At 53.5% G+C, this 14,756-nt stretch overlaps 2 long non-coding RNA genes across 4 annotated transcripts; both read right to left on the bottom strand.

The window, feature by feature from the left end:
- Positions 1 to 1,917: 1,917 nt before the first annotated feature.
- On the bottom strand, positions 1,918 to 6,331 carry LOC311191555. Of its 2 annotated transcripts, XR_014617290.1 has the most exons (4): positions 6,015 to 6,331; positions 3,927 to 4,164; positions 3,059 to 3,155; positions 1,918 to 2,204 (listed from the first exon to the last, which is right to left on the bottom strand). It is a non-coding gene; the product is annotated as an uncharacterized lncRNA (long non-coding RNA). The 2 variants fall into 2 exon arrangements; XR_014617291.1 differs by lacking the exon at positions 6,015 to 6,331 and having other exon boundaries at positions 3,927 to 4,727.
- Positions 6,332 to 10,310: 3,979 nt separating this feature from the next.
- On the bottom strand, positions 10,311 to 14,756 carry LOC311190774. 2 transcript variants are annotated; one of them, XR_014617240.1, is made up of 4 exons: positions 14,407 to 14,756; positions 12,319 to 12,556; positions 11,451 to 11,547; positions 10,311 to 10,597 (listed from the first exon to the last, which is right to left on the bottom strand). It is a non-coding gene; the product is annotated as an uncharacterized lncRNA (long non-coding RNA). The 2 variants fall into 2 exon arrangements; XR_014617241.1 differs by lacking the exon at positions 14,407 to 14,756 and having other exon boundaries at positions 12,319 to 13,119.

Raw genomic sequence — 14,756 nt, 5'->3', positions numbered from 1 at the left:
AATGGCGACCGAGGGGCTTACGGGCATGGCGGCGCCCTTCTCCGCGCGGCTACGGCGGAAAAATGGCCGCCGGGGGGCTTCCGGGCATGGCGGCGCCCATCTCCTTGCGGCTTCGGCGGTTAAAAGGCGGCCGGGGGGCCTTCCGGGCATGGCGGCGCCCATCTCCGTGCGGCTCCGGCGGAAAAATGGCCGCCGGGGGGCTTCCGGGCATGGCGGCGCCCATCTCCGTGCGGCTCCGGCGGTTAAAAGGCGGCCGGGGGGCTTCCGAGCATGGCGGCGCCCATCTCCGTGCGGCTCCGACGGAAAAATGGCCGCCGGGGGGCTTCCGGGCCCCCGTTTGGGGGCGCGAGCTTGGGGGGGGCTACACAGCACAGCTGCCCCGTTCGGGAAGCTAAGCAGGGACCAGTTCGGTCAGCGCCCGGATGGGCGACCTCACCCCGTCTTCGAATCCCCGCACCTAACAGTGCCCCCGCCACGTGCGCCCCTCCTCCCAAAATCTGACCCCCCCCGAGGGAGTCCCATCACCTTCGAGGGTTCCCCGGACCTGACAGTGCCCCGGCCGACCCCGCGACGGGCGAAGGAAACCCCGCCTCACCGGGAGGGAACTTTCGGAACGCTGCGGCTTCCGTGCGCTGCGCCACCCGGGCGAAGTACCGCTGCGTGTCCGCAAGGCGGCAGCACCGAGTGATCCCGCGAGGGGGGGGGCGGGGGGGGGTACCGGCGTCTCTCCGGGAGGGAGCGTCCGGTGACCTCACAGCTTCCCCGTCCGGGAAGCTAAGCAGGTACCAGCTCGGTCAGCGCCCGGATGGGCGACCTCACCCCGTCTTCGAATCCCCGCACATGACAGTGACCCCCCCCCCACCCGCGCGCCCCCTCCCAAAATCTGCCCCCCCGAGGGAGTCCCATCGCCTTCGGGGGTTCCCCGGACCTGACAGTGCCCCGGCCGACCCCGCGACGGGCGGCGGAACCCCCCCCTCACCGGGAGGGAGCGGCCGCCCCGCAATGGCGGCGTCCCTCGTTAAAGCGCCCTGCCGCTCGCGCTGCGCCGCCCGGCCGCAGTCCGCACGCAGCGGGCTCTGCGCGCACCCGCGCAGGAACGCGGCGAGTGTGCACGGAGGCAGCAGAACGCGGCGGCTTCCGTGCGCTGCGCCACCCGGGCGCAGTACCGCTGCGTGTCCGCAAGGCGGCAGCACCGAGGACCCCCGTGTTCGAATCCCCGCTCGGGCCTTTCCACCAGTGCTCGTATCTCTCCGCCAGTGCTCGTATCTCTCCGCCTCTGCTCGGCCCTTTTCGGCTCCCCCTGCCCCACTAATTACCCGTCTGCCGCTGACCTGCGCTCATTAACAACCCCCCATCTCCTCCAGCGAATTCAACCCCCCTCCCAACCCTACTGCGACCCCTCTGAGAGCCCTCGAACCCCACCATGGCCCCTGACCCCCTAGAAGACCCCCGAAGGAACCCCCAACACCCCAAAAATAGACCCTAGAGAGACCCCCCCAGAACCCCTCAGAGACACACCCCCCCCCAAAGAGCCCCCCCACGATCCCCTAAAAAGGCCCTTAGGGCCCCCCAACTCCCCAAAGCGACCCCCCAAAAAACCCAGACCCCCCAAACAGACCCCATAAAGAACCCTAACCACCCCCCAAAAAACCTGAGACTCCTTAAAGACGCCCCCAAGCCCCTCACATCCCCCCCAAAATGAGACCCCATAAAGATCCCCTCAAAGAACCCCACACCCCCCCTTAGAGAACCCCCCCCAAAAGCCCTAGACCCCACCAAAAAGAGACCCTGTAAAGACCCCATAGTCCCCCAAAAAGAGCCAACCGCCCTGACTCAGTTGCTGCCAGCCCCATCGATGGAAAGATGCCACAACAACAGTGGCCTTGGCCACGCTTTCTTGGAAACAACTGGTTCCCTCATCACCTCTGAATAATAAAAATTCTAAGGCATTTTACAACAATGTCCAATACAACAGTAAACTGCTGCCAAGTATAACCCAGAAAATTGTTAGCCGATTCTCCTCTGTCGAAACCGTTGCCAGCTTTGGGCTGAGATGCCTCCAAGGTTTGGTCACCTTCGTCTTCAGCCAACATTGCCAAGTCTCTTGGCTGTTCTTCTGGATCCCCTGGAAGAAGACTGGTGACTGCCTGGAGAAGTGACTCAATCTGCTCTTCTGTTAGTCTTTCCTCACTTTCTTCCACCATCTGCAGGTCAAAAACCAATACATTGTTATTCAATCCATACTTCCTTCCTCAGCTCCAAACAGGAAGACTCGGCCCCAGTAAATACTGCTTTCAATGGATGCAAGACGTAGCCTGAACTCATCACAAAAGCATTTTACAAAGTGGAACTCTTGTAATATTGATAACAACACAAAACAAAAAAGCTCCCTTGTTAGCCACGACAGCTGGCATGCCACAGTGAGACCCTGCTTCTGTTACAAGGAGAACACCACGCTCAGAACAGGCTTTCCTCCTAAAGCCTCTCAGCCTAAGAAAAACCAAACCAAAATACCCAAAGAATTCCCACAAACTAGAAACCCCCACAAAGCCCAAAAACCAAAGAAGCCACAAACCCCCATTAAAGACACACACAAACCCCAGACCCCACAAGAAAAGCTGCGGGAACTCAAAACACCACAGAAGCCCCTAGCCCTCCCCCAAACCCGCAACCCACAGAACCCCAAAGCCTTCAAAAGGCAGAGAACCAAAACCCCCCCTTAGAACCCCAGTTAAAAAAAACAAACCAACAGAAAAACCTCACAAGCCCACGCTAACCCCACAAATCCCAGACCCTGTAAAAAAACCAACCCACCCAACCCCTATAGCCACAAAAACCAGGAAAAAAAAAAAAAAAAAAAATCAGTAAAACTACAAACACCTTACCAACCTCCTTGGCTCATTTTCTGAGAGGAGCCTGCACCAGCAGACAGACTAACACATTTTAATCCTAAACTCGGTTCTCTGCGTTCTTTCTCTGCCCCTTCTCTACATCCTTTTCTTTCAACTTCCTCTTCCTACCCACAAGGCTGTCTAAACCAATGGATAGAAACACTAACCCAGGTAACAGTACATCCAGTTCAGATAAAGGCAATGAAATCACCAGCGCCAATACTACGACCTTCTTACAGGTACCACAAGCTCCCAAGAACTCACCTGTAACAGGAAAAGAGGAGAAACCATAGAGACCTTAAATGCAATACGCCAAAACCCGAAAGAGACTTATTCTTGTATATTGAATGTTAAAATCACATGCATAATTACAGAATTCTTTACAGCTGAAAAAATATTTTTAGAAGACGACCCTGACAGTCTACCTGCAACTGCTGCAAGATGTCTATAATAAACCCCCACAATTTTCTGTAATTAAAAACAAACAAACAAACAAAAAAAAAAACCAGGAAAGAATGCAATCAATCATCCAGGTAATTCTGAGTTAACTGATGCCCTGAATGGGACAAGTCGAACCCAAGCTAACACCAGCCAGTTTACTGCAATGCTTGTCTAGCATACACATATATAAATCAAAATGACATGTGGCTAGAGGCCAGGTGCAAAAAAAATAAGACATTTGCACACCACAGCAGACAACCTGCCGAGGGCCACGATATGATATGCTGCAGCAGAGTCTTGTGGCTGTTCGCTCAAACACGCTGGTGGAATAGTCTGCATAACCGGCCCTGGGCACGATTTACATGGGGTTTTCTAAGCTATGCCTGATGTGGCTAAGGGATTTTTACTGGGCAATCCTGGTTTAAGACCAGTCTCGGCTCCTAAGGAATGCCAGCCAACAAAGATGTTTTCAGCCGTTAACAAGAGGAACAGAAATCCAACGACGAGCTGCTGCTTTTAAAACGTGGAGTCATCATTGTGACAAATGGCACCACACAGATCTCTGTTAACACATTTGTAGACAAAGTGGAAGACCTGGGGTTGGGGACAGCTGTGCAACTCAGCCTTCATTTCCCGAGGGCAGGTATGCTCCGTCAGCTGCTGCCAGGTGTTGTCGACAACAAGAAACGGGCTGCACTCTGCCGGCTTGTCCACCTCGAACTTCTCAGCGCAGAGCTGGCGAACATCTTCGGTGGTTATAGACAGTCTCACCAGGAAAGATCTTTCCTGTACATCCACAGTACACTCCCTGGAACGCAACATGAAGGTGGTTCTGTAGAATGAGAAAACACACATCAGCAACTCAAAAACCCCAACAGCTGAAGCGTCAGCAACAAACCTGTCCCCACACTGAGACTCACCCCCGCGATTCCCACGCCCGACAGCCACCTCGCCAACTGCAATACTGGTGGCAAAACTGTGGCAAGCGGAACAGAAATTCCTAAGCCAACACCCTCCTTTCCTCATATTACACTCTAACCCTGCAATGACAGCCAAACAGGACTTGTCCTGCCGAGCAAAACCAGGAAACAAAATGCAGTGAGGCTAAGCAATGTCTGAGGCAGCAGGGTCGAGAGATGGTGCTGCTGCACTACTGCCACAAAACAGGCACCTCCTATGGCCGTGTCAGTCAGAAGGAATAAGAAAAAAGCCTCTGCCAGTGGCAGCAAACGGTGCTGATCCCCAAGTTACTGCGTGATAAGCCATCTGCATTCTTATGCTGCAGCACGCAAAGTGTTTTAGGGTGCTTCAGTCCAGTCAGGACACTTTCATTGCATTAAACCGGTGACAATCTGGGGTCCGAGCCCGATTTAACCGGCTTTCCCATGACAGCTTTTTTTCTTTTTTACAGTAAGGCTTAGAGGGAAGCCGAAAGAAAGCTTCCTCGGCAACATTAGGCTAAACCCTAATGGCAAAAGCCTCGTGGCAAAAGCTGGACCTTTTTTCTGTGTTGAAACTGACATGTTCTTACAACTCCGATAACATGGAAAAAGTCTAAGTGCACCCTACAAGGAAATGCAGTTCTACCTTTCAGAAAGCATTTAAAGAGGAAAAAAAACCAAGCAACAACTGGGGGAAAAGCAACCACAAACATCTTTTGAACACATGAACAAAGCAAGCTGCTGTAGTGTGCTTTTTTTAAAAAAAAAAGACATTAACTGTGGTTACAGACTGAAAAAGATACAATTAAAGGAAGTGGAAAAATGGCACAGTGAGAAAGACCTGTTTATCAACTCAGCGGGTGCCAATGTCTGTATGCTAAACCAATCAGGCACGCTAAATCACAATGGCAAAGATGTACATTGCACAAAAGCAAGCCAGCAAAAGCTACCATTGAGAAGGTGGTTCTACCACTTAAGTTCCAAGAAGCACTCTTATCTTTAACAAAGTATTTTTACAGCTTGCAAACTGAAACACTGAAGCTTTGCAGCAGCATTTAAACGAGGTCAGGACTGACCCTGACGAAACAGGGCCTATCCGTTTCTGTTACCGGGGTGAAGCAATTATGAAAAATCAGCCCTAGAGGAGGAAAATCAAGCTGCAGTTTTAGTTCCTAATGTATGTAACACACAGATGTTTTTAAAAGCACGCGCTTTAGACAGACGGGACTGCTTCGAGAAGAGGCTGAAGCTCCCACAAGCACTCCTAACATATACTAAGTATCAAAGTTATTTATGGAGCGGCAGAAAATTGTACTCAATCATCCTCACAATATGGCATTTTTTGCCTTTTCATCCTAGAGACGGAGGGAGGATGAAGGCCTTCCGGGGTCCGAGAGCTGATAAAACTGCAGGAGCCCATCACAAGTGTAGCTACCACATTGTTAAGTCACGATGACTCCCCCTGCTCGATCGAAAATATCTCACCTCATAAGGCAGAGTCCATCAGTAGATTCCCAGGTCACACAGGCCTGCACTCTGCGAGCTGAACAGCTTTCTGTACTTCCACTTTACAGCGGAACCATGAGACTCTCTTGTTATGCTACTGATGTTGCCAACTTTAGGACCACCCTTGGATGGATTTCTACTCCAACAATGTCATCAAAATCTGCGCTGTGAAGAAGAACCCACCTTCCCTAGTCCTTTGCTTCATTTTAAGGAAAATAAACGAATGACAGGTTACCTTCTCCATGCAGAAAACACAGATCCATCGATTCCACCACGTACTCAACTTCAGTATCCAGCTCCAGCATGTCACACCTACTCACCCAGTGTGATAACACAGTCAAGAAGTCATCATTTTCATTCAGCCTCCCTGAGACAAAGGGAATAGAGACAGTCAGAGACAAACTGCGCTTTCCTTACCAGCCTCACCGTTTGAAAGGAAAGTGTTGCTTCGCTGCCTTCGCTGAGAAGTACATCTGTATTACTCTAGATCCTCCTGTAACCAGTGCGCAGCAAAGTGGGTGTCACCTGACACTGGCTGGACAGGACGCCAATGCCAGCTTCGTCCCATACTCTCTAGCGAGCGCAAATCCGACGATGCACACTTTGAGGCGTGCTCTCCTCAGGCAGCAACTCTGTCTTCTACAGGATCTGCTGGAGATGCCCCTCGTTTCATGAACTGCTGCCAACAGCACCTGCATTTATGGAGAATAAAGCATATTCAAGGGCCAGCTTGCTGCCTGGGACAGTGAGATATAGAATGAAAAAAAAAAAAAAGAACACCAGACAACAGGCTAGAGAAATTTTTGGAGAAAACAAGACAGGTGCAGATCACGACAAAGAGATGGAAAAGGAAAGTAACTGCAGTGGCCTGCAGGACAGAGATGGAAGACGAAAAAAGGAGGAAGAGAAAGCAGGAAAAAAGCACAGAGAGAAAAAGAAAAGGGAGAGGGAGATGAAGAAAGAGAAAGGGAGAGAAGAAAAGGGAGCAGGACAGTACAATAGAGAAGTACAGGCAAGGGGAAAAAAAAAAAAAATCAGAGGAGTAGTAAGAAAGGGCAGGGGTCAGTGGAGGGCTGGGAAGGACCAAGACTCACAAGAAGGACAACAGGTTCTGGATGGGTAACCACCCAACTCTTAAACTTTTGGGGACTTAATGGGTACAAGGTATCCAAGAAGAAAGCTCAAATAGCAAGCCAAACAGTAATGTCTCCAATGGGCTTGGACATTTCACAAGGGCAACAAAGGCTGACAAGGAAACAAAAGGCAGAGCAGAACCTGTGCTCCATTTTCATTTACCATAAAAAATTATAGAAACCCCGCGAGCCACGGAACCCCCAAAAACCCAATTAAAACCACAAAAGAAACCCAAACCAGAAAACCAACAAAAGACCAGAGCAAAATAACCACCGAGCCGAAGAAACCAGCAAACCCGGAAACCCCAGACACCACAAGAACCCCCGATAACCACTGAACGCCACAGCAGCCACAAGAGAAGCCCTAAGCCCTCCTCTGCCAAAAGAGCCCCGCGAGACAGAAAACCCACAAGCCGCAACTAGAGAGAGACACAGACCCACGCAAAGCCCCAAATCCCCCCAAACCTGCCAGCCCCGCGGCCCGGACACGCTCAGACTGACCGGAAGAGTCCAGTCGCGCCCCGCCCCGCCGGCCCCTTCGGTGCCCCGTGTCTCCCGTGCCGGCTGCTCGGGGAACGGGAGCTCTGGCCCGGCCGCACCCCCAAGCCCCCGCCGCGACCCCCTCCGCGCACTGCCCGCGCGGCGCGGAGCCCCCCCTCCCGGCCCGGACACCCCGCCGGACGCCGCGGAGACACGTCCCGGCACGGACCGGCGCCGGCAGAAGGCCGGCCGCGGCTGGGGGGGGGGTGGAAGGCGCGGCGCCTCGCCGCCCGCGCGCCCCGCACCGACCCCCGGCCCGCCGCGACCACTCGCGCCGCGACCCGCCGACCGCCCGGCCCCGGCCGACCCCGCGACGGGCGGCGGAACCGGAGCCTCACCGGGAGGGAGCGCCGGCATCCCGACGGGGCCCCTCATCGCCCCGGAAAGCACGGGCAGGCTCCTCGTGGCAGCTCCGCGGTTATACTGCCCGGAAAGGAGCGGGGCATGCCGGGATATACTCCCCCGCAAGGGAGCGGGGCATGCCGGGATACGTTCCAGTGCGGCTCCGGCGGAAAAATGGCCGCCGGAGGACTTCCGGGCATGGCGGCGCCCATCTCCGTACGGCTCCGGCGGTTAAATGGCGACCGAGGGGCTTACGGGCATGGCGGCGCCCTTCTCCGTGCGGCTCCGGCGGAAAAATGGCCGCCGGAGGACTTCCGGGCATGGCGGCGCCCATCTCCGTACGGCTTCGGCGGTTAAATGGCGACCGAGGGGCTTACGGGCATGGCGGCGCCCATCTCCGTGCGGCTCCGGCGGAAAAATGGCCGCCGGGGGGCTTCCGGGCATGGCGGCGCCCATCTCCGTACGGCTTCGGCGGTTAAAAGGCGGCCGGGGGGCTTCCGGGCATGGCGGCGCCCATCTCCGTGCGGCTCCGGCGGAAAAATGGCCGCCGGGGGGCTTCCGGGCATGGCGGCGCCCATCTCCGTACGGCTCCGGCGGTTAAATGGCGACCGAGGGGCTTACGGGCATGGCGGCGCCCTTCTCCGCGCGGCTACGGCGGAAAAATGGCCGCCGGGGGGCTTCCGGGCATGGCGGCGCCCATCTCCTTGCGGCTTCGGCGGTTAAAAGGCGGCCGGGGGGCCTTCCGGGCATGGCGGCGCCCATCTCCGTGCGGCTCCGGCGGAAAAATGGCCGCCGGGGGGCTTCCGGGCATGGCGGCGCCCATCTCCGTGCGGCTCCGGCGGTTAAAAGGCGGCCGGGGGGCTTCCGAGCATGGCGGCGCCCATCTCCGTGCGGCTCCGACGGAAAAATGGCCGCCGGGGGGCTTCCGGGCCCCCGTTTGGGGGCGCGAGCTTGGGGGGGGCTACACAGCACAGCTGCCCCGTTCGGGAAGCTAAGCAGGGACCAGTTCGGTCAGCGCCCGGATGGGCGACCTCACCCCGTCTTCGAATCCCCGCACCTAACAGTGCCCCCGCCACGTGCGCCCCTCCTCCCAAAATCTGACCCCCCCCGAGGGAGTCCCATCACCTTCGAGGGTTCCCCGGACCTGACAGTGCCCCGGCCGACCCCGCGACGGGCGAAGGAAACCCCGCCTCACCGGGAGGGAACTTTCGGAACGCTGCGGCTTCCGTGCGCTGCGCCACCCGGGCGCAGTACCGCTGCGTGTCCGCAAGGCGGCAGCACCGAGTGATCCCGCGGGGGGGGGGCGGGGGGGGGTACCGGCGTCTCTCCGGGAGGGAGCGTCCGGTGACCTCACAGCTTCCCCGTCCGGGAAGCTAAGCAGGTACCAGCTCGGTCAGCGCCCGGATGGGCGACCTCACCCCGTCTTCGAATCCCCGCACATGACAGTGACCCCCCCCCCACCCGCGCGCCCCCTCCCAAAATCTGCCCCCCCGAGGGAGTCCCATCGCCTTCGGGGGTTCCCCGGACCTGACAGTGCCCCGGCCGACCCCGCGACGGGCGGCGGAACCCCCCCCTCACCGGGAGGGAGCGGCCGCCCCGCAATGGCGGCGTCCCTCGTTAAAGCGCCCTGCCGCTCGCGCTGCGCCGCCCGGCCGCAGTCCGCACGCAGCGGGCTCTGCGCGCACCCGCGCAGGAACGCGGCGAGTGTGCACGGAGGCAGCAGAACGCGGCGGCTTCCGTGCGCTGCGCCACCCGGGCGCAGTACCGCTGCGTGTCCGCAAGGCGGCAGCACCGAGGACCCCCGTGTTCGAATCCCCGCTCGGGCCTTTCCACCAGTGCTCGTATCTCTCCGCCAGTGCTCGTATCTCTCCGCCTCTGCTCGGCCCTTTTCGGCTCCCCCTGCCCCACTAATTACCCGTCTGCCGCTGACCTGCGCTCATTAACAACCCCCCATCTCCTCCAGCGAATTCAACCCCCCTCCCAACCCTACTGCGACCCCTCTGAGAGCCCTCGAACCCCACCATGGCCCCTGACCCCCTAGAAGACCCCCGAAGGAACCCCCAACACCCCAAAAATAGACCCTAGAGAGACCCCCCCAGAACCCCTCAGAGACACACCCCCCCCCAAAGAGCCCCCCCACGATCCCCTAAAAAGGCCCTTAGGGCCCCCCAACTCCCCAAAGCGACCCCCCAAAAAACCCAGACCCCCCAAACAGACCCCATAAAGAACCCTAACCACCCCCCAAAAAACCTGAGACTCCTTAAAGACGCCCCCAAGCCCCTCACATCCCCCCCAAAATGAGACCCCATAAAGATCCCCTCAAAGAACCCCACACCCCCCCTTAGAGAACCCCCCCCAAAAGCCCTAGACCCCACCAAAAAGAGACCCTGTAAAGACCCCATAGTCCCCCAAAAAGAGCCAACCGCCCTGACTCAGCTGCTGCCAGCCCCATCGATGGAAAGATGCCACAACAACAGTGGCCTTGGCCACGCTTTCTTGGAAACAACTGGTTCCCTCATCACCTCTGAATAATAAAAATTCTAAGGCATTTTACAACAATGTCCAATACAACAGTAAACTGCTGCCAAGTATAACCCAGAAAATTGTTAGCCGATTCTCCTCTGTCGAAACCGTTGCCAGCTTTGGGCTGAGATGCCTCCAAGGTTTGGTCACCTTCGTCTTCAGCCAACATTGCCAAGTCTCTTGGCTGTTCTTCTGGATCCCCTGGAAGAAGACTGGTGACTGCCTGGAGAAGTGACTCAATCTGCTCTTCTGTTAGTCTTTCCTCACTTTCTTCCACCATCTGCAGGTCAAAAACCAATACATTGTTATTCAATCCATACTTCCTTCCTCAGCTCCAAACAGGAAGACTCGGCCCCAGTAAATACTGCTTTCAATGGATGCAAGACGTAGCCTGAACTCATCACAAAAGCATTTTACAAAGTGGAACTCTTGTAATATTGATAACAACACAAAACAAAAAAGCTCCCTTGTTAGCCACGACAGCTGGCATGCCACAGTGAGACCCTGCTTCTGTTACAAGGAGAACACCACGCTCAGAACAGGCTTTCCTCCTAAAGCCTCTCAGCCTAAGAAAAACCAAACCAAAATACCCAAAGAATTCCCACAAACTAGAAACCCCCACAAAGCCCAAAAACCAAAGAAGCCACAAACCCCCATTAAAGACACACACAAACCCCAGACCCCACAAGAAAAGCTGCGGGAACTCAAAACACCACAGAAGCCCCTAGCCCTCCCCCAAACCCGCAACCCACAGAACCCCAAAGCCTTCAAAAGGCAGAGAACCAAAACCCCCCCTTAGAACCCCAGTTAAAAAAAACAAACCAACAGAAAAACCTCACAAGCCCACGCTAACCCCACAAATCCCAGACCCTGTAAAAAAACCAACCCACCCAACCCCTATAGCCACAAAAACCAGGAAAAAAAAAAAAAAAAAAATCAGTAAAACTACAAACACCTTACCAACCTCCTTGGCTCATTTTCTGAGAGGAGCCTGCACCAGCAGACAGACTAACACATTTTAATCCTAAACTCGGTTCTCTGCGTTCTTTCTCTGCCCCTTCTCTACATCCTTTTCTTTCAACTTCCTCTTCCTACCCACAAGGCTGTCTAAACCAATGGATAGAAACACTAACCCAGGTAACAGTACATCCAGTTCAGATAAAGGCAATGAAATCACCAGCGCCAATACTACGACCTTCTTACAGGTACCACAAGCTCCCAAGAACTCACCTGTAACAGGAAAAGAGGAGAAACCATAGAGACCTTAAATGCAATACGCCAAAACCCGAAAGAGACTTATTCTTGTATATTGAATGTTAAAATCACATGCATAATTACAGAATTCTTTACAGCTGAAAAAATATTTTTAGAAGACGACCCTGACAGTCTACCTGCAACTGCTGCAAGATGTCTATAATAAACCCCCACAATTTTCTGTAATTAAAAACAAACAAACAAACAAAAAAAAAAACCAGGAAAGAATGCAATCAATCATCCAGGTAATTCTGAGTTAACTGATGCCCTGAATGGGACAAGTCGAACCCAAGCTAACACCAGCCAGTTTACTGCAATGCTTGTCTAGCATACACATATATAAATCAAAATGACATGTGGCTAGAGGCCAGGTGCAAAAAAAATAAGACATTTGCACACCACAGCAGACAACCTGCCGAGGGCCACGATATGATATGCTGCAGCAGAGTCTTGTGGCTGTTCGCTCAAACACGCTGGTGGAATAGTCTGCATAACCGGCCCTGGGCACGATTTACATGGGGTTTTCTAAGCTATGCCTGATGTGGCTAAGGGATTTTTACTGGGCAATCCTGGTTTAAGACCAGTCTCGGCTCCTAAGGAATGCCAGCCAACAAAGATGTTTTCAGCCGTTAACAAGAGGAACAGAAATCCAACGACGAGCTGCTGCTTTTAAAACGTGGAGTCATCATTGTGACAAATGGCACCACACAGATCTCTGTTAACACATTTGTAGACAAAGTGGAAGACCTGGGGTTGGGGACAGCTGTGCAACTCAGCCTTCATTTCCCGAGGGCAGGTATGCTCCGTCAGCTGCTGCCAGGTGTCGTCGACAACAAGAAACGGGCTGCACTCTGCCGGCTTGTCCACCTCGAACTTCTCAGCGCAGAGCTGGCGAACATCTTCGGTGGTTATAGACAGTCTCACCAGGAAAGATCTTTCCTGTACATCCACAGTACACTCCCTGGAACGCAACATGAAGGTGGTTCTGTAGAATGAGAAAACACACATCAGCAACTCAAAAACCCCAACAGCTGAAGCGTCAGCAACAAACCTGTCCCCACACTGAGACTCACCCCCGCGATTCCCACGCCCGACAGCCACCTCGCCAACTGCAATACTGGTGGCAAAACTGTGGCAAGCGGAACAGAAATTCCTAAGCCAACACCCTCCTTTCCTCATATTACACTCTAACCCTGCAATGACAGCCAAACAGGACTTGTCCTGCCGAGCAAAACCAGGAAACAAAATGCAGTGAGGCTAAGCAATGTCTGAGGCAGCAGGGTCGAGAGATGGTGCTGCTGCACTACTGCCACAAAACAGGCACCTCCTATGGCCGTGTCAGTCAGAAGGAATAAGAAAAAAGCCTCTGCCAGTGGCAGCAAACGGTGCTGATCCCCAAGTTACTGCGTGATAAGCCATCTGCATTCTTATGCTGCAGCACGCAAAGTGTTTTAGGGTGCTTCAGTCCAGTCAGGACACTTTCATTGCATTAAACCGGTGACAATCTGGGGTCCGAGCCCGATTTAACCGGCTTTCCCATGACAGCTTTTTTTCTTTTTTACAGTAAGGCTTAGAGGGAAGCAGAAAGAAAGCTTCCTCGGCAACATTAGGCTAAACCCTAATGGCAAAAGCCTCGTGGCAAAAGCTGGACCTTTTTTCTGTGTTGAAACTGACATGTTCTTACAACTCCGATAACATGGAAAAAGTCTAAGTGCACCCTACAAGGAAATGCAGTTCTACCTTTCAGAAAGCATTTAAAGAGGAAAAAAAACCAAGCAACAACTGGGGGAAAAGCAACCACAAACATCTTTTGAACACATGAACAAAGCAAGCTGCTGTAGTGTGCTTTTTTTAAAAAAAAAAGACATTAACTGTGGTTACAGACTGAAAAAGATACAATTAAAGGAAGTGGAAAAATGGCACAGTGAGAAAGACCTGTTTATCAACTCAGCGGGTGCCAATGTCTGTATGCTAAACCAATCAGGCACGCTAAATCACAATGGCAAAGATGTACATTGCACAAAAGCAAGCCAGCAAAAGCTACCATTGAGAAGGTGGTTCTACCACTTAAGTTCCAAGAAGCACTCTTATCTTTAACAAAGTATTTTTACAGCTTGCAAACTGAAACACTGAAGCTTTGCAGCAGCATTTAAACGAGGTCAGGACTGACCCTGACGAAACAGGGCCTATCCGTTTCTGTTACCGGGGTGAAGCAATTATGAAAAATCAGCCCTAGAGGAGGAAAATCAAGCTGCAGTTTTAGTTCCTAATGTATGTAACACACAGATGTTTTTAAAAGCACGCGCTTTAGACAGACGGGACTGCTTCGAGAAGAGGCTGAAGCTCCCACAAGCACTCCTAACATATACTAAGTATCAAAGTTATTTATGGAGCGGCAGAAAATTGTACTCAATCATCCTCACAATATGGCATTTTTTGCCTTTTCATCCTAGAGACGGAGGGAGGATGAAGGCCTTCCGGGGTCCGAGAGCTGATAAAACTGCAGGAGCCCATCACAAGTGTAGCTACCACATTGTTAAGTCACGATGACTCCCCCTGCTCGATCGAAAATATCTCACCTCATAAGGCAGAGTCCATCAGTAGATTCCCAGGTCACACAGGCCTGCACTCTGCGAGCTGAACAGCTTTCTGTACTTCCACTTTACAGCGGAACCATGAGACTCTCTTGTTATGCTACTGATGTTGCCAACTTTAGGACCACCCTTGGATGGATTTCTACTCCAACAATGTCATCAAAATCTGCGCTGTGAAGAAGAACCCACCTTCCCTAGTCCTTTGCTTCATTTTAAGGAAAATAAACGAATGACAGGTTACCTTCTCCATGCAGAAAACACAGATCCATCGATTCCACCACGTACTCAACTTCAGTATCCAGCTCCAGCATGTCACACCTACTCACCCAGTGTGATAACACAGTCAAGAAGTCATCATTTTCATTCAGCCTCCCTGAGACAAAGGGAATAGAGACAGTCAGAGACAAACTGCGCTTTCCTTACCAGCCTCACCGTTTGAAAGGAAAGTGTTGCTTCGCTGCCTTCGCTGAGAAGTACATCTGTATTACTCTAGATCCTCCTGTAACCAGTGCGCAGCAAAGTGGGTGTCACCTGACACTGGCTGGACAGGACGCCAATGCCAGCTTCGTCCCATACTCTCTAGCGAGCGCA

This window comes from Gallinula chloropus (genome assembly GCF_964237585.1).
Source record: "Gallinula chloropus genome assembly, chromosome: 4".
Taxonomy (NCBI): domain Eukaryota; kingdom Metazoa; phylum Chordata; class Aves; order Gruiformes; family Rallidae; genus Gallinula; species Gallinula chloropus.
The sequence above is the reverse complement of the archived record's forward strand: the minus strand, read 5'-3'. Positions and strand labels throughout refer to the sequence as shown.